Source organism: Tyto alba, unplaced genomic scaffold (genome assembly GCF_018691265.1).
Source record: "Tyto alba isolate M040663 unplaced genomic scaffold, T.alba_DEE_v4.0 Super-Scaffold_28, whole genome shotgun sequence".
Classification (NCBI taxonomy): Eukaryota; Metazoa; Chordata; class Aves; order Strigiformes; family Tytonidae; genus Tyto; species Tyto alba.
Genome location: NW_024881302.1, coordinates 16,616,784 through 16,637,367, shown reverse-complemented (window position 1 = coordinate 16,637,367; position 20,584 = coordinate 16,616,784). Strand labels below are relative to the sequence as shown.

The following is a 20,584-nucleotide window of genomic DNA, read 5'->3' as shown; positions in this document are numbered from 1 at the left end:
TTATGCATGCAGCCCATCCCGTTACCGTGTTTGGCCACTGCTCAAGGAAGTCTTGTGCTTGCTTTTTCTCAGTGCACTTTACAGCAAGTGTAACTTGACTTAAAGAACTGTGCTGGGGTTTGTTGTTATTTTTGCCTTATAGAATTTTTCTGCTTTGGTTCTCATCCATTAGAACAGGCAGATATATGGGCTTTTACCTTTATTACACAAATTCCGGAGTATTTTTTCATCTGGTATGCATTACTGTGGGGATATATATGAAGTACCATGTCCATTTCAAGTGCTGTAGAAGAGCTGTTTGAACTCTCATTCCATTTATACGTATCTTTATACAATTAAAACCAGTTAATGGTTCCATTTAGGAAAAATAAGAGGCAATGCAAGCAATGTGCTTTTTGTTCGAAATAAATTAGCCACTGTTCAGATAAAAGACAGCTGTATTTTTTTTTTTTTACCTCAGTTTCTTAAAGACAGAAGGCTCGGTGATCAAGCTCTGTGAGCTTCTGTTGATCTCTTTTTACTCCCTCCAGAAATTCTAAGTACAAGGTTTTTGCTGACAGTCAACCAAATTCAACAGGGGACAGAGGCCCCAAAGACACTGCAATAATTAGTGAAAACAGGGAGGTACACAGAGACTCTTAAATGCTTTGAGTAACGATGAGGCTGTGGGTCAGATCTCAGAAGAAAACCTACATGGAGATCTTACAATCACCTCGAATGCTCCAGCTCCAGCTGACACCTTCCCAAACACCGAAGTCAGCATGAGCTCATTGCAAAAGCCACATTTTGGGAGTGCCAGGGCTGAGACCTGGTTTAATTCTGCATTTTGGATGGCAGTGGATGGGCCCCAAATCACCTGCAGTTGACGTGATGTTGCTATCGTTTTCTTCTTCTATCGCAAGTGGAGCCCAGAGCAGAGCACCATGCTAGTCTGACCCACTGCCACATGCTGCAATCATCCCAGCTGCCATAATTAGAAATGAAATCCCAAGGATGAAGGAAAAGGCTGTTTTCTGTGTAGGGCCTGGAGCACAAGAGCTGTGAAACACTGGAGCCCATCTGCGTGACACAAACACACCATCTGTTACAGAATGTGTATGTGCCATACTATACATACAAGATTTCATTGACCAAGTAGGTAATATAAAAATGCCTCACTGCTTTAGATGTTTTCTTCTTAAGACAGCAGGGAAAAGCAATCTACAGTTTTGGGAAAAAAAAAAAATAAAATCATCTTCTACTCAACTCTCTTGTGCCCATGTATCACACTATCTGTTACTGATCCTGCACTACTCTCTGCAGAACATCACCTGCTCAGGGGACAGGATAAATGGATTGCTATCCTTATTTTCTCCCTCTTTGTACTTTTACATCACCCAAACCTCATGCTGAATGCAGCATTATTCACTTTGTTGGAGATTCTTCTATGGCAATTTTCACAAGTGAATCTTGTATTTATTTGTGTGGCTATTCTGGAGGAAGGAAAGGCTATTATCCTCTTATGTACAAAAAGCCAATTGCAATGCTGAAATTGTAAAAATTTTCTCAAAACGTGGATGCTCAATTTGAAATGCTCTGGGCCTAATAATACTCAGCACATCAGTAAGCCTGATCTGGGTCTTAAATTGCACACAGAAAGCTAAGGCATGCATGACAACTCTCTCCCAGGGAGAAGAGCTGTCTTACAGGATGTCTGGTAGAAACCAGCACAGAAGTACCCATGTTTTTCTGCTCACATCTTCTGCCTCTTCTACTGCAAGGCCTTTTAATGATGCAAAAGGTAATGCAGGTGCCCTGTGCACCTTCCTTCCTACCTGCTCTGTTAGTTCCCCTATCACTAGCTATCCCATGCACTGAATAAGCAAGAGGCCTGTAGAAAAAAGGGTCCTGTGATCACACATCAATAAGTAGCTACAGTAGTAGAGAAAGTTATGAAACACCATGTGATAGTACCATGCATCAGACTTACACTGTCCCACATCTACATGGTGCAAACATCCCCAGCCCCTTTCTCCCGTTTGGTCATACCGGTCACAGACCTCTCCCTCGGAGGTGAACAGCGTTTCTCTCCTCTAACTTGAAATTCATTTGTGCAAAAGGGAATTTCGTCCCGTTACCAAAACCAGCCGAGATGAGTGTGTCAGCAGTATCTTCCTCCTGCATAATGGGCTTGAACTAAGGCTGAACAGGCAGCTTCAGCTGCAGCGCCTGAAAACACTGCGAAGCATCAGGAAACACCTTTCTGGCTTCGATACCCTGTACAGCCTTGTCTCTTGCTAGCTACCAACATCACCTGCTCACCATTCAAGGATCTCACCCTCCTCCCCATCACTGCCCCAAAAGCCTTTTTTTTTTCCCCCAAGTGACTTTTCTGAAGGATGCGAGGAGAGCCAGCTCACCTAATGATGAGCATTGGAGATTCCAATACCAGCAACAAGAATTGCAGTTTCCAGTCTCTGGTCTTAGCCATGAGCATCATCAGAGCAAATACTTTTCAGATACTCTGGCTGCCAAAGTTTTAAACCTTCTACTATAGAGCAATTGTTACAACTTTATAATTTAATCAGATCAGATGGATTGTCACACGGACAGCAAAAGGTATGCTCAAGCTGCCGGCGCCCCTCCCACCTCCAGCAACCCACTTGCCAAATGATACACCCCTGCTTCAAAGTAGGAAAGCTGGAAGGTTATCAATGAAAAGTAAATTGTAAGACTGACACGAGCAAAACAATGTAATTTCCTCCCCCTCTGTTTTTGCTAAAATTTGCCAAAATAATTCAGCCTGAGGCAGAATCTCAGCATGGAAGAATACCAAACAACACAGTCTGATAAAGATATGAGCAACTACAACAAAGTTTTATATAAAGGGAAATGTTAGGCAACCATGACTACAGCCATTGCCGCCAGCTCTGCCTATATAGTAAATGAGTGATATTTTAACATTGTTATTACCCCCTCTCCCCAAAGTACAAGAGAGTCTGTAACATGAGTCATAATATCCTTGGCATACATTTTGAGCGCAAAGTTGATGAAAGCACCCGTCCCCATACCAGTGTGTGAAAACCGTAGATGAATTAATCAAAACATGCAGGAGCTTGTGACACCGGTGTCTGAGCCTGCACATTTGCATCTGCAGTTGTAAGACTCTTGCATGACACAATGAAATAGCAGAGAGACTTGGCCGCCAACTTTTGTTGCTGGTACCTTGTCACATCCAGGGAAGAGAGAACAGTATTTGCCAGTGGTTCTTATATTTGGGCTGATCTTTCTGGACTATGTGTATATCCACAGTATGATGCAAAATTCACACCATAAGTGAGCAAAGGGCCTCTCCTGTTCTGCATGTGCATGTTGCTAACACAGCAACTGCTCAATGGCATCATCTTCTCTGCTCAAGACGATAACAGATGTCTCTGTATGCTGTAGACATGCATTTGTTGGGCAGCTTCAAGCAAATAATAAATGAATTTACGAATTCCACTGTTGGTGACTCACAGAGATCCTCCATGTGCAGGATCACTTCAATACTTGCTTGCAGGCAGCAGGTTGACTGCCGGGGGGGATTGCCGGCCGAAGGGCCACAATTTCTAACCTCCAAATCTTCAACTTCACAGCTGCTCTCAGTCTCACCACTGGAAGTCTACCTCAGTCCAGATAAGCAATCAGAATAATTAATCAGGCTGCTTTCTCCAGTAGCAAGGAAGAGGGCTTTCCCAAGCAGCTATTTCCAGACACTAACTTTACAAATCTCCCCCCAGGGTGTATTCCCTGCAAAAAGTTAGGGAACAGGTTGAGACAAAGAAATATCTGCACATTTTCTTGACTGAGGCCAACCCCAGGAGATCAGGAGGCCGTTTATGTCTGTGAGCAGCCGTCCCTGGGATCAGGAAGAAGAATCTTCATTTGCTGTTGGAAATGCAGTTGCACACAAGAAACCTTTGGGTATTTTATTTTCCGTTGCAAGCAGAGGAGATATGGGGCCACAACAACTCTCAAGACACTGCTCACAAAGATCTGGGCTTGATTATCAGGATGAACACCACTGCTGAGGAAGACTTCTGTCTCCCTGGTAGTTTAAGGCAAGTTCACAAAGTGGTAAAACCCTGAAACTGACCTTCACTGAAAATGTAGTAAGAATCCAGAACAGTGAATATACCCCCAGAACGATGCCTGCTCAGCTGTTAGTCTTAGAGAGGAAATGTTTCCATCAGTCCTAAAGAGGACCAAGGATCCTGATTTGATCAGCAGGAGAGGATGTGCTGGTGATCACCAGACCTTAGAAAATCTTCTCTGATCCTGCTCAATGCCAGTTTCCCAAGTGACGAGAACTAGCAGGCCAAGGTCACCTGTCTGGCTGAAATTCAGCCCAGAAGGGCTGGTTGAACAGCGATAAGAAAGAACTCTCTTCAAACAGAAGTCTGAAATGTGTGGAACTTTTAGTTCTAGAGCAAGAAAAGATTTTGACCCAGTTTTAGACTTTAAGTCCATCTCCTAAACAAAAGCAGCTGAAGTTTAAATGAGCCAATTCTGCAGATCATTATGCTGCTATTACACAATTCCTTCTAATCCCTGAAGTGTGGAAGATGTGCCAACGCCAACCCAGGCACATCTTTGTCATTTCAGCTGGACTTCCATCCTTTCCACTAAAGATTTCATTCTGCTAAACCATTCTTGACAAATGCCAAACACTAAAATCTCCCAAATATTTATTGTAATTTCTTTGGCCACACTATCACAAGTGCCTAAATTCCCCTTCTCAGTTGGAGAGCTATCTAGACCAGAGGTTTCCAAATCTTTCAGCCTAATAAACATCACAAAGGCTCATGAACCCCTACCAGTAGTAAGGGAGAGATTGTTTGTGCCACAAAAGGAACAAAAATGACCAGCCATCCCCCGCTGGCTATTCTCCTCCCCTAAGAACTTGGTCTAATCCCTTCCACCCTACAGTCCTTAAAAAACAATGTGCCAAGGAAAGGGAGCAACTGCTATGCATACTGATTCCCTCCCAGCTTGGACGTGGTTCCTGGAGGACCACTGACAGTCAACTGCAAGAGCAGCCCCCTCTCAGATGCTGCGTGAAGGCAGAGGTTGCTTTACATCCCTCTGTCTTAGGAACTGCCCAAAGAAACCATCAGGCCAGTTGCAGCTCTCCTGGACTCATGCAAGAGCAGAGCTCTTCCCACAGCCTCTTTGGGTCTGTGGAGATAAAAGGGCTGTGGAGCCCACAGCCACTCTCGGGCCCTCCCCAAGCCAGCCCAAGAAGCAACTCGGGCTCATCCAAACACTTTGGGGAGAAGGGAAAGGATGCAGTCCAAGGAGCACACTTCTATTTCTCTTCCAATGGTCAACATACTAACATAGCATCCCTTAGGTGAGGAGATACATAGGATTGCTGACAAGCCATCCAGGGAGCAGGAGCCCAAGGAACCAAGGGAAAGGAGGAAGGTGTACCAGAGACACCGTTATGGCAGCTCTCAAAGTCACCCACGTGCTCAGGTGTGACAAGGCTAACCTTAGAAGTACTGCTGTCTCTAAAAGAAGCCACAGGTGAAAAGGTAATATTATAAACCTATAAAATAAGGTTTTACTGCTGCTGACTAGCTGGGACATGCAGAACATGTGTTGCAGGGAACATAGCATGATTTTATTAGCAAACACAAAGCCATTCATGCAGAGTGGCCCAAATGGGGTGGGTTGAATTAAGAGAACAATAGCAGTTCATCAGATGGCCCTTTCTTTCACATATGCCTTCAACTTGCTATGCTAGCAAACACTTAAAGCAACTTGGAAATACATTTTCATCTGAAGAGCCTCACATTATTAACACATTAGATTAAAATCAAAATAATTGAGAACGTAACCTATTCCTGATGCTGTTCATTAAAAGACTAAATCTAAAACATCAGCACTCAGCCAGCCTTCCCGTTTTGGAAACTCACTTGCAATTAAGTGACTATTTGTGCAATTTAGCCCAAGCCAGCACTTTGCAGCTCTGCTGAGGCTAAACAGGACGGTCTTTCGGCACTGAACATGCTGCCTGAGCGTGTGGGTCACAGGAGAGCAGTGGGCCCTTCAAGCTGTCCAGAGGAAGATGTGCTCATGCTCAGACCAATCTGAATGGAAAAAAAACCCACCCCATTGCATCAGAGGCTAATGCTAACCACGTTTCAAATTCGATCATGGATTCCAGTTCCTCAAATAACAAAACAATAGACACCAAAGAGGAAAAGTGGAAACTGCTGCCTTGGGAAGCTTGCCATGACATGCTGGCTGGAAGTGTGTGTGCTGGGACTAAATCCTGCTGCAGCCAGGCTGGGGCTCAGCACGCCAAGGCAGCCTGCAGGAAAGGCAAGGCTGGCTTCCCCCTTTTGGAGCTGCCTGCTGGTCTGCCTGCCTCCCTCCCCGTTTCATACCCAGCTCTCCTTGCAATGCCCGGTCGATGCACAGTATTTATGCTGCTTGCTCACCCCAGGGTGGGAGGGATGAGATTAGATGAGCAGAAGAGATAGGGGACAGTATGGAGATGGGTTTGGGAGGGAGAGATGTTACACAGCAGGCTCTGGCTCTGAATGTCCTTGCAATGGGCACCCCTGCAGCGACTTTAGGATCTAGAGCTGCCTTGGTCTTGTTTTATGCATAACCATTTTTAAGACTTTGCTTTGCAAAACAACCAGGTAGGTGAGCAGAGATGCTGCTGCTTTAAAGCTAGTGTGAGAAAGAGCCTGCCTATAGTTCCTGGCTTAAATTACAGATTTGCCACAGGACACCAGTACAAATGATAAGGCAGCAGGGCCCTGGTTTAACCTTTGTCAAAGAATTCCTCATCTTCTCCAAGATTAGACTTTTGTTCTTCTTAACTGCCAGCCCAACACACCACCTAGACTGCAGGGGGCCAGGCCCACACAAACACAAATTAATTACATCAGCTGTAATTCACACCTCTGGAAGTGTTTGAAGTGACTCGTTAAGTGCTTTTGCATAAAACAGTCGAGGGAGAAAAAAAATCACTAGTAGTGTATCACATTGAAATACAGATTTCTGTTGCTGAAGGAGCACTACACAGATTAAACCCTAATGTCCCGACTGGTGAATTCAAGCAGATGCAGTTTGTTTCAGTGCTGGTCTGTGTCCATCAACTTGCAGAGTTCAACCTGACACCTCTAGGATCTGCAATAGCAACGATAAAACGGCCATAAGGCAAGCTCGGCTCATCATTTCATTAGTCCACACCCCAGAAGTCAGTCCCTTTCCCCCACAAGGGCTCACAGACAGAGGAGCTTCCCAGCTGCTGCAGATGGATGCCCCAGCCCACCATCCAGCCATGCCAAAAGGAAGCTGAATCGGCACTAAGGAAGATGCTGCTCCTCAAGGGCTGGAAAATTCCCCATCCTAATGCAAATCATAATGTTCCCCCCCTACAGCTGAGCGAGCAGGGGCCTCCATGCAAACAATAAACAAGAAGTGTTTCGGCTACCACAGCCTTCGCAATATGACCTTGAGGGGAGCAATGCGCTGCTGCCGGGGTCTGGAGAGTGAGCTCAAGCATCGCTGCTTCAGCCAGCAGCCACAGAGCTGGGGTGGGACAGGGCCAGGTAACTGCACAGTCACTCCCACTGCTCAGCACCCTGCAGGGAGACCATGAAGGATTTAGTCAATCCCATGTTGGTGCTGCACAGCTTTCAAGAGAGAAGGACAAAATCATTTTGCTATAATTCACGGAAAAGAAATTTCAGAGTGGTTGGGTTTGCTCAGAGAAAGACAATTCCCCATCGCAGAGGGTGATGGCTGCAGCATGGAGGAAACCCGGCTGTGCCTGAGCAGTTGGCGCTGCTGAAGCCATGCAGATCCCGACCCTAACCCACATCGCAACAACATCCAAAGGGAAATCTCCATGCTTCAGTCCTCTCCCTGCTTCCTTCCTGCTCCTTCAACCTGGGGACTACGGACAGAGAAAACCACCAGCAGCTTAATTATGGATGGGCAAAACCTTTACGAGTATCAGATAATCGCTACCCAGAGGCTGATGGGGGAGATAGTGGCCCTAAGCTCATCCTGCTGGAATGGCACGTCAAAAATGCCCCTGGCTTTCTGCTTCCCATCAAGTGGGGTGGCAGGGGCAGGATGGGCTGAGGGAGACAAGTTTTAGCCATTTTTGCAAATTTAATATTCCTACAGTGACCACATGCTGCACAAGAACAACTTCTAAGTCAATTAGAAAATTTTTAAAACTCCCCAACTATAAGGACTAATTGCTTAAGATAAAAACACCACTTATCTCCCAAATTATTTTCCCTGACCCTTTGGTGCATGGCAGTTCTCCTCTGAATAAAAATGTGAGCTATTTACCCAGGGTGGGATTTTCATGAGGGCCTGTAGTTGTGTCAAGGCAAGGTCAGTAAGGAGAGAGGATTTATCTTTTTTTTTTTTTTTTTAAATTTTTTTTTTTAAAGGCCAACAGCTACAGCTTGGAAAAGCAAGCAAGCTTTCAGACCCTCAGATTACGCTCCTGGTCTGCAAGAGAAGCAAGAAACTGAAAGTCAAACACAGGCTGAGAACAAATGTTCCAAGCTAAATATGTTGATCAATTAGATAATTGGAGTGAAAATGCTGCTCAGAGTCCAAGCAGAGGCTGGGAGAGGTTACTGGGGGAAGACATGGCAAAGCTGCAGAGAGGACTGCTATCCTCCAAGAAGCACTGAGGTTATTTGGTGGTAAAGCAGTAGGACATGTTGGAAAATAAACATCCTTTCTTGAATTTGGGATTCTTAGGATCAAGCAGAGCAACGCAGCTCCCAGGCCTGTCTTCAGAGGTATCTCCTAGGCCTCCATCGTGAATCAGATCTTGTCCTCAGTGATCGTCCCCCAGAAATGCACAGTTTGCATCCTGGAGCAACAGCCAGGTGGGTCCCGATGGCCTACCTCCTCTAGACCTTCCAAAAGCAAGCTGCTTTCCATGGAGAGGTTCCTTTGGGACGGCAAAGCTCTCCACGTGTGCAGAGATCCTGCAGCATCAAGCCTGGGCAAGGATGGTGACCACCTCTCCCTGCAAACCCTGCCCATGGACCACCGCAGCTAGAACAACACAAGGATGCCGATGCAAGGCCAAACTCTTTCTCTGCATAGCCTGGAAAGAATCCCAGCAATTTCAACAACAGCAATCTCCCTGCCTGCCATCTCCGGTGGATTTTCAGCACAGCTCCTCCACGCTGCCGAATGCCGGCTTGACCCCTCAGGAGCAAGTTATTTCAAACATTTTCAGCCTGTGTTGTCGCGTGTCGAGGTAGAGTTGGGCATGAAGAAAGCATTCGTTAACTCTGTTTTACTCAGCAAGTGGAACAAATTTCATCACCCCCTACAAGTCCATTCTGTTTTCTATTTATACTGCAGCCATTTGGTGCAGGACTCGGGAGCAGCAGGAACAGGTGATGTAATGCACTGTACAAACAGCATTCTGTTCATACAGTGGGAAAATAAAGTGCATTCTCTTGGTTTCTTTGATCATGCTTAAAACAATCAGATTAGAAGTCACAGATAACCCAATACATGCTAGAGATGAAAGGACTCTGGAGAAATAAATCACCCAGAGTTAGATATTAAGCAAGATTTCTCTCTCAACAATCAACTTATCTGCGGAGAGAGGAGGAATGACCATGTGGTTTCAAAATCCTGCCAGGCATTTTATTTATTTTTATAATACCATAAATCTACTCCACCCACTTTTTCAGAATGAACGTTGCATTACACAACACATCAAAGGGACTTTATGGCCTAAATTAAGCAATAAAATAGTTGAGATTGTGCGTTATGCTGAAAATTGGCTGGCTCCTGGTGCCTGGTGAGATGGGAGGTGAACACCACATGTTCATAGCACCTGAAGAAAGCTCAGGGCGGCATGGCCTGAGGTATCGAAGTGTGTGGCACTTGCATTTAATAGACCAAAGTGAAGTTCAAGGCCTTCAGTGCCCGCTGTAACCCTCTCTTGCCCAGGGGATGGTACCAACCCAAGGCATGGCATGGGTTGTTGGTTCTGGCATGAAGAGCTGGTGTGTTAATAGAATATGATCCTTCATGCCCATGACCTTTAAGGTTTGGTTTACAGGCAAAGCTCTGTTGGAAGGTTCCCCACCTTTAACAGCAAGCCATGCCTTGGGAAAAGAAGACAGGAAAACCCAGGGAAAAGCCATTGGTAGGTCTGCAGCACAGCCGCACTTCCCGCCATCTGGCCATCTCCTGCCTCTCCCACCTTGACCAAAATGACATAAAAACCCAGAATGAATTAAAGCCCCTCTTGAAATGTCTTCTGGCTTGTATGCATTTTTAACTGAAAAATAACCAGAAGATGGGATACGTAAGAGTGGTGTGTTAGTGCTAAGTGTTTATTTTCCAGCTCTGCCTCACATCCTTACACAGAAAGGTGAGAAATGAGATGGTATCGAGAGGAGAAAGTTGGCAGGTCCGTCACTTTGGAGCAGAGCAGGGACTAGGCACAGTTTCCACTGGAGCAGTTTGGGAGGCACAAGAAAAGTCAACTTGCAATGACACATGAGCTGGTGGGTCCCACAACCCCCTGGTGCATGTGTGTCCTTTCCATTCTCAAAACAGTTGGGTTTTGTTTGTTTGTTTGTTGTTTTGGGTTTTTTGTTTTGTTTGGTTTGTTTTTTTTTTTTTTTTTACATTTAAAAAAAAAGATTTAATTAATTTGGGCTCTATCATGATTTTCTGTGCCTGACTCATAGCGTTTGATCTCCCAAGGCTGGCGAGAAGTGTTTGAGCCTGCCCTCAGAGCCCCCGGCACTCCAGCCAAGCACCAACAATGACTAGACAGACTTCAGCGCCACTCCTTCCATCTATCAATAGAGTCACTGTTGGGCAAGCTGACTCACTGCTTTCCCTGAGAACTGTTCGGCACCAGTTCTCCATCAAAAGAGCAAAAATAAAACTAAATAATTCTATGCTTGCAGAGAGTTAGTTTAGCAAGAGGGTTTTTATTTTAAGGTTTTGTTTTTAGGAAGTTCCTCCAAAGGAAGCTTATGCCGCTACTTTTGGGCGGCAGGATCGGCCAGGAGCTCCTGGAGGACACTCTCAAGTGGCTCTTGCTTCTAAGTCATGCTCTAAAGGCACGGTGAGGAGGATATTTAAACCTACAGAATGCATGCAAGGAAAACACACATACACAGAAGTCCTGGAAAGCCCCAGGTATGGGACCAGAGCTGTTCATAAACCAGTCTGCCTTGGCACGGCATTTCCCAGAGCTGCAGCAGGCAATGAGAGGACTTTTAACTTTCCCTTTATGTCTCTTCACCCCCTTACACCAAATGTAAAACCCCAGACTGGCCGCATCAATCTATATTACATGTTCCTACACCACTCCCCAGCGCAGCCAAGCCTGGGTAAAGATGAAAGAGCGGTGAACGTACCCAGCCTGATGATTCTATTGCTGCTGTAAAACATGAAAAACACCCAGAACTACAACAAAGAATTTCCCAGTAATGTCTAAGTTCAATTTAGTAATAATATTTAATGTCCCACCAAGGACAGATGCACCTTGGGAAGAAGATGGAAATGAAAGCTTCAGCATGATCAAGCATGGCATGAACCCAGGGAGACACAAGTTTGTAGACCTTGGCCATGCAAAATACCCCCCAACCAAGTCACCCCCGCATCCCAGTCCCACATTCCCAGCACATGCCCTGGTCCTAGAGGAATGCCAGCATGGTTGGGTCAAGGGCAGCTGAGCAGCAGCAGCAAATGGGACACGAGGACCAACTCCCTGTGCAGACACATCAGACTAGGATAAGACATATTTATATTTTGCTGCAGATCCACATTCAGTATGGCCCTATTCTCTGCTTGCTCTATATCCAGGTATCATCACACACCAATGAGAACTGGGATTCTCTGTATCTACTGTATTCAAAAACGTCAGCAAGCCCTACCACATCACCTGATCAACTGCATTTAAGCAATTCATTCCAATTCAGACTATTCCTCCTGAAATTTCCTGTGATACATCAGAATAAAGAGATGCCATTAGCTTGCCAAGATGACAGTAGCTGTCTAAAGAGTGTTTTAGGAAAGTACAAGCCAGACTCCTGCACAACAATACATGAAGAGAGTATTTAAGGCTTCCAGGTTCTTTGAAGGCCTCCAGGACTTTACATGAGAGACCAGTCCCAGTACAAACAAGTCACCTGATGCAATTACAAGTCATGGTGGAGTCCCCAAACTTATCTCAATCAGACACTCTTGATTTCCTGTTTGTGGCATTGACAAATAAAAAGCTCTACATTACAGGTAATTATACTTCACAGAGGACAACAATTAAGAAATAGCCTATTACATTTTACAAGCTCAGGATAATCAAAAGCTTCCTCAAATATCTGGAGTTGCAATAAGCACTCAGAAATGGCAACTCCCAACAAATTGCAGGTAATTTAGAGCAATTTACACAGATGACATATTTCCCTATCTGTGCTTAAAAACTTTCAAACTCAGTTCTGAAAAATACTGAAAGAGTTCCTGGAATGTATCACTACTGATTTCTAAAATTAGTGCACTGCCCATTCCCACCTTCACTGGCCTTGGAGGTGAGATGCAGGGCCTCTGGTCACCACCCTGCAAAGAAAAAATCACCACCAGGAAAACAGATTTTAGATCAGATATTAAAAAAATGGGAGGATCATAACATGCACACCAAGCCTAAACAACAACAACAACAGAATCCATTCCTTCTATTTCTGTTATTTAAAAAATATGCTCAATTTTAATACTGTATAATTTTATTTAAGCCTTACAGTCTTTAAAGGAACAGTCATCTACTTTATTTGTAATCCAGTGCTGTAGCTCTCATGCATTTAATGCATGAGAACCAGGATCAAAAAAACAAATTAAAAATCATTAAATGATTGAAAGGAAAGGAAACATTCCTTTCTCATTTTTAAAACCTAACCTTTTAGACCAGAGATTTTAAAAACAACCCTAGAGGAGCAGAGGAGAAGAGACAGACAAAGATACGATCTAGCATAGAGAGCTGTTACAGTATAGCAGTTTCATCCCTCATTTTTGATGCATACTTTTTTGAGGGGAAAAAAGTATGCTTTTCCTTGCTCATGTGGCTTGGGTTGCTGGAACTGTACTACTACCTCAGAGCAGGGCTCTCCTATTGTATTTCACGATTCTTTGCAGTGATGGCTCCCTGTCTCCTGGCCACCGACCCAGCTGTTAGTGCTATTACTTCAAGTGTATGAGCATATGAATTCCTGCAGGGCTTGTTGTTGCATAAAAGCTGATGAAGTCCTTCAGACATGCACGTGACAGAGGATGATCTGCTTGGCAGTTAATTAAGGACTAAAATCACAGAGGTATTGATTGGAAGGGACCTCTGGAGTAGCAGAGTAGTCCTGCCTCCAGCTTGAAGCAGGACTACTGCCAACACCGGGTAAGGTGGCCATGGCTGATGTACTTACTGAGGAGCATGAGTACCTTAAGGAATCTGGTGAGGGGGGTAAAAACAGCTATGGTGAGATACTGGAACAGCTTTTTCTGATCTTGCATCACAGGGACAACTAGAAGAGCAAGGAAGAAGGATTAACCCAAGGAGAGCCAACATGCTTGAAGAAGCCTGGGACAAGGTTTAACAGACTTTTCTCCAAGAAGTGATGCACGCCTGTTTTGTGTCTGTGGGGAGCCGGAGATAGGAAGAATAGTGAAGCACTAATAAGGCACTCCTCCAGGACTCAGAGGCCACTCTGACCTCAAACAGCTTCTGACAGTTCGCACAGCCAGCAGCTCCCCAGCCACCGCTGGGCCACACCATCTACCCTCTTCTCTATCCCACCTCCTCAAGCCCCAACCACTGCAGGTCGCAGGCTGCAGGCGGTACTTCCCCACCACCTTCCCCGCTATGGCACTGCAGGGCATCAGGGATGCTCCTCATCTCCCGCTCACCCCAGCACATGAGAAGGATTTCCCACCCTTGAGGTCCCCGTGACTGAAATCCCGCTGTTTCCAAATTCATACTCAAAATATGGTAACACAGAGGGAGCTGATGCATGGAGCACTAACACAGTAAAGGTAAAATCCAGCAGCCTAACACAAATATAAACCATGGCTGCCAGTGTCAGCTGGGGAGATGGATTTGGTGTAGAAGGGTCCCTGTATGAAAGGGAAAGGCTGTGAAAACCCTTTGAAGGCCTGAAGGGGTTGACTGTTCAGAGTTTAGATCTGCAACAGGTGACCCTAAAATGGAGGAAAAATTCATTTTAAAACTCTATCTCCACCATAACTGCATTTGGTAACAATATGCTTACAAAGAGACCTCTCTACCATACTCCAGGACTGTTTTACTTGTCTTCTGTGCAACAGGCAGAGTAAACCCAATGCTGTAAATCCTATTCACACCCATATTTTGCTCAGGACTGAATATAACCCTGTTTGACAAACCTGCCTATTTTATTAAGTTGCTCACTACACCAGAGATAATTTCAGATGCTTTCTCTTACGATCCCGATTTTACCTACTTGGCATATCAATGTGTGTATATTCAATTTAAAAAGAAAAACTATTTTTAAAATTCAAATTTTAAAGGAAGAACATTTTTCTCCCCTGTTAATTGCCTTCTGCGGCTTGGCAACACCTTTGTGGACAATAGGTATTTCTGCCACTACTGTCCCATCTGGAACAAGAGGTTTGGCTCCAGTCCCACCCTCTTTCTTCAGCTGAGGCTTCCAGGATGATTTCCAAAGCTGGGAAGTGGGAGGATTAGGCTACTCCATACCACCTGAGGCAACACACTACACTCAAGTCCACAGCCCAAGATGGGCTACCTGGGAGGGTTTCTGACACTGCTGGTGCCAAGCCACAGACAGCAATTAACAAAGAAAAAAAGGTTGCTCGTAGCTTGACTGCTGGCAATGTGGTTGATGGCTCCAGACAGAAGAACCTACATGAGGTGAGAAAGAGAGCAATCCATGTGGAGCTGACTCAGGGCGTCACCATCAGGGACCAAAACCCAGATGACCTCGCTGAGTCCAAGCAACTGCTGCCTCTCAAGTCTATCCTACCATTGGGGAGGCAAACCCAGTGAGCTGTAGGATGCACCTACCCTTCTGAGCATGTGGAAGAGCTGTGAGCAGGCACTGGAGAACTGCAGGGTCAGCATCTTCACTATAAAATCAGTGGGATATCAGCTTGCTCTCCAGGCTGAGAGTGCCCAACTCAATGACATTTGCAAGGGATAGTTGGCTCTCAAGGAGAGGAGCTCCAGCACTGCATCAAGAAAGGAAAACAGATCAACATGGGGCAAGCTGGCTTTTCTGAAGGCTGCTGCAGGGTCAGAAAAGCCTCCTCGACTAAAGCTGCAGCTGCAGGGCTCAGCAGCAGATGGGCTAGAACAAGGACTGGAGTTTGTCTTCTTTAAATTTGCTCACCTCTTCCAGCCAAGAAACGCGTAATGGAGCAGTGGCACTTGACTGGTGAGCTGTCCTGGGGACTGAGGGCACCCTGCTAATGCCTGGATCAGAGGCACAACTCGACATGTCGGTGTCGGAGACCCTTCCCCTCCTCTCCCTGCTCTGCTGCAGTGGAGCAGAGCAAAAGGCAGCGCAGGCTGCAGCAGGCGGCCGTGCCGTGCCTCTTGCTGGAGGAAAAACGCACCCAGACCCTGACGAAACTGCAAGGCGTTGGTTGTTCGGCAGTGACACCCACTGCGGTGCCGGCCGCCCTCCCGGCCACGTGGGCAAGAGCCCTGCCCTGCGCGGATGCTTATCTGGGCTGGTGAGTTGGGCCGAGTGCTATGTTAGCATAAAAACAACAACAACCCCGAACAATTTTCAGCCAGTTCAGCGTAGCACATTTCCAACTTCTTGGCAATCACAGAGAGAGAAGCATGTGAAAAATGCCCCTCACTCAGCGCAGGCTACCTTCTCGTGAATACCGCAGGGTTGAAAATAAAAATACTGAGTTTTGCCCAGTTGGGCAGAAAGCACCAGCACCTGCAACGACACACCATGAGAAAAAAGCACAGTACCTTCCAACACCCCTGAAATCAGATGTGGCCAGCCTGCTGCATCCAAGAGGGACCAGCCAAAGGAACTTCCCTCCCTTCTTCCCCAGACCAGTACACTCCATACAACAGATACTGCTGGAGGGACGTAAAAAGAGGAGCTGGCATGACTGTGGGCACACAAAGCTGCTCCCCAACCACCTCTCCGCCAGTCCCATCAGCGTATTTGTGTCATCTAGTTGCTACAGCATTTGGCACCTAAACCTACAGAGAACAAATCTGCATGAAACAGTTATTAAAATGGTGTGAGGCTCAGCACCCTAAGTATGCTAGTGCCAGCCACTGCTACGACTGGTTCCACCTCACCAGTGAAGACTCGGAAAGGCCAGCAGAGACAAAGGTGTGCTGGGTTTACCTTTGAAGGGATTTAGATCTGGAGCACTCAACACTGACAAACTGCTGAGACAGGCATTTACTCAGGTGTATAAACATCACGGATGGCAAATGCCAGCCTTGCAGGAATTCTCCTCCAAAGCTTAAGAATAAATTCAACATGTTTTTAAATAATTATAGATGAATCATCTGTAAAAAATCTTTCTACATTTTATCTTCAGTTGCTGACACTGATCATGCAGCTGTTTTGTTTTTAATATAATTACTCATTCCCACCTACTTGCACTCTTAGTGTGTAGCAGAGTACCTCAGGTAGCAGAAAACCTAAAACATAGGCTGACGTTTCCTTCTGGAAGTGACAGAACAGTTAACACAAAACTTAATTTATTTGAGGTGGGAGGGGGAAAGAGAGGCCACAAGTTAATTTCCCTTAGAAGCCCGATGGTCCCCACCCAGAAACCTGCACACAAAAGAATACTGCTTTTTAAACTGGTAGGTTAGGTCTGAGACCAGAGCGAAGGTTTGTCAACCATGACAAGCTACGGCTTGTTTAACAGTCGACCTGAGCGTTGAAAAGTCTAATAAAACCAAAGGGCCTTCCACAACAAAGTTGCTGCCGCTTAAGGAGAACATTCACACCCATTCAGTAGGGGTTTTTTTTCAAACATCCAAAGGTATTTGGAGCCTCTAAAGTGAGCAAAGACACACCAAAATGCAGCCGCTAGAAACTGAAGCTGGAAAAATCTTAAGTGAGCAATAAGGAATACACTGGGAACAGTGAGAGTAACTAACCACGGGAAGAGATAACAAAAATGCTGTATGACCTCCCATCACTTGGATGCCTTTCTAAAATAGACACTTCAGCCTGACCACAAGTTATTGTGCAAGAATCACTGGGTGAAGCTGCATGACCTGTTATCTCTGAATTACCAAAGGAAAGTTTTTTCCCATGCTCATTTGAAAAGCTTCCTCTCTTCAGAAGGAGGAAGGTTTATGAACCAATTTTAGCAGGCACCTCCAGCCTCTTCTGGGGAAGACCCAGAACCACTGCTCAGGGACAGGGGATGCTCTGCCTTCTCAAGTGCTTCCACAATTGAGCTAATTTCCCCAGCCGGCAGCACTCAAATCACCCCCGGGTCACAAACTTTACTGCATATATCTGGAGGGGAAAACCACAGAGCTGTTTTACAACGTGACAAATCCTAGCTGCAGTGACACATTCACACATCCTTCGCTGCCCGTTTCCATCTCGTTTCAAGCTCATCTATTTCTGCCAGCACTGGCTCATCTTGAAGAACAGACTGTCAAGTGAGCCTTTTCAAAGTAGCTTTTCCCAAGCCAGGAAAATAAAGTTTCCCTGAATGTGCAGATGTTCAGAGACACATTAAATCTAAATACTTCCACAACAAAGAAGGCAGCTTCTGCCCGTTTCTTTTCATGGTGGAGCAGTGGACCAAGGACAAAGGACTTGGGGTGATGGTCTTCATCGAGCACTAGCAGATCAGCAGAAGACACATGCTGCACACACCTGAGGCTGCCAGTGTACCCAACAGCTTTCTTCTGTGGCTTTGCTCAAGAAGGAGTATTTTTCATTTCCTAAGAAATAAATGTTATGACAGTCACATGGACTGAATTAGAAGTACAAAGACAAGGCTTCTTAGCCAAAGACCCCAACTTTTTATTAAAAAAATAAAAAATACATGCCCTGTGGAAATCTAATCTGGGCAGGGCCATAAGGAGAGCAAGAAGGTTCCAAGGTCATGTTTTACAATCTTTTGAAGCAGGAATGAAGCCCATGTCCAAAGGAGGCATTTCGTGCTGCAATCCATACAGAGCTTCCCTTTCTTCAGCACACTGCAAATGGTACAGTGCAAGAACTTGCTGTCTTTGCTCGGGCACTCTTATTTATACACAATAAGGCCCTTGTGCAGGAGATCAAGGCTGTATTTCATTGATTTGACACGATGGTTAACCTGTGAACTTTGCCCCTGCTAATAGAATAATTTCTATTTGTTGATTCCTCTTTTGGGATCCTTGAGGGTAACAGTCGCTTCATCTCAGCTCTCATTTGCATGTCTGGTGCCAAATGGTTTTACAGCTCTTACTTCCATGGGGCAAAGCCAGAACAAAGTTAATCAAACCCAGCAGCTACAGCTGGATACAGAGTCCCTGCAACTCTCCTCCCTGGATCCTACTTGTAATTCCCAGGAGCTCTCCGGCAACTTGGCTCTGGTTTGTACTGTGCTTGTGACAGCTTGGAGAGGTCCTCAGCTACCAAACGACTGATCCCACGTGAATACATGTGCTGCCTGGAGGTCCCAAAGCAACCGCCGTGGGACAGAATAGCAGAACAAGGAAGTCCCTCTTCCATATAAATCTCTCCCAGTCTGAAATGCTGATTGCCAGCCAAGAAAAAGACCAACATTTAGGACCAAAAAGGGTAAATCTGTTGAGCATAAAGGGCCCGGTTTTCCAACAGAGCTAATCCACCCTAACCATGGGTTTATGGAAAGAAGGCAATCCCACCTCCCCACTCCCTACTGTTGTCCTTCCAGCACCAGCATTTCTCTAAACACACACTGGAGATAACTGACAAAAAGCTAAACCTCCAGAAAAAAGGAAAACGAAAATGAAGACATTTCATCCTCAAAAGAGGACCAAGACTCTCCAGTCTACAACAGGACAGAGAGTATGTGGGGGTCGGAGAGCCAAAGGAAGAATAAAACCCCCTAGCTTCTGGTCATTAGCTCTGGAGGTAGGCCCAGACACTAACACGAGGTCCTGGTGCTAAGCAGTAGGTCTCACTGGGATATTTCAAAGAAGTTTTTTCCTCTAGCTATAGTTTTCCCTCCCTCTGCTGTTTTTCATCAGGACAGATGAAAGCTATTAATCTATTAGCTATTTAGATCAGCTAAAGACCTTCTAAAAGCTGGTGCTTTAAGGACAAGTTGCATCTCAGGGGCCACAGGACCAAAAAAATTCCAGGTCTCACCACAAAAGCGTACTCTGGAGTCTTCAAAGGTAAAATCCAATTTCCACATGGGTTTTATAGAATTTAGATAATCTGACTTAAAACTACAACGGTTCTACTTAAATCCATTGGACTTGCCTTACAACAGTTAAGAACGTGGACCAGGGCTGCAAGTAACGATGGGTTTGCTTTTACATGCAAGCGTGACCTGCTACATTTTAATTTTGGAGCGTGACTTCAGGCAAAGCAGCTCACACTGGCACAGAGCAGAGGGGAATGAGAAGATGCGTGTCTCCACAAGCATCAGACCTTTCCTGAAGTGCCCGGAGCTGGGCGTTCAGGGCCGCACCGGCGAGGGGGGCAGCTCTGCCCCCGACGAGCAGAGACGGGCGCTACAGCCCCCGGAGCAGCTCACACCCGAGCCACATGCGTACTGCAGCAGTAGGAAAAAGACTGAGTCTTTTAACAAACAAATCGCCCCAAGAACATCTGACTGATGTGGGATGGTGTATTTTCAAGAGTACGGTCTTCTTTGTAGAGTCCAAAGCTGCACTTCCAAGCAAAACAGGCAGTAATTATCTAATTACTGGCATTAGGATGGATGGTGTCAGACTCATTTTATATTGTGATATGCTCAAAAGTGTAGCAGTACTGTTCCCCTTCCAAATCACCTCCACTAACCTAGCAGCAGAGCTACAACATCCCATTGCCATGGAAGAGGTTGGTAACAAGGCACGGAGGACAACTGGCCTCACCCACGCTGGGGCTGCACAACACTGGCTGCTCCACGCTGCTTGGCGAGGCCCAGCAAAGGAAACCCCTGCTCTCAACCAAGTGTCAAATCTTTTCAGAAAGATGCTCAGAATTATAATCACCAGCAATTTGACTTTTTAATCATTTCAATTACTGTGACTAAAACCCTTCAATCGGAACAAAACTGGGAAAAATAACCCCTCTCCTTCTGAAACAGTCTGCCTAGCTTAACAGACCGTACCAAATTGTGAAGGTTTTTGCTTTTGTGGTCTTCACATATTTCATTTAATGCAGATAATTAACCTCAGTTTCTAATTTCAAATCCTCCACATAAGGAAGCGAAGTGATTTAATACATTCACTGACAGATGGAAAATTAAAATATTACTACAGCTTCTGCATGTGGCTCAAAAGACAGGGCCTTGCAAAAGATCTCTCTTCTTTTATTTGACTGATTAACTGTAA

The 20,584-nt window shown here is 45.5% G+C and overlaps 1 protein-coding gene across 4 annotated transcripts in view; it reads right to left on the bottom strand.

The window, feature by feature from the left end:
- The window catches only part of AXIN1 (axin 1), an 88,610-nt gene that overhangs the window by 45,278 nt on the left and 22,748 nt on the right, over positions 1-20,584 (bottom strand). The window lies entirely within an intron of this gene.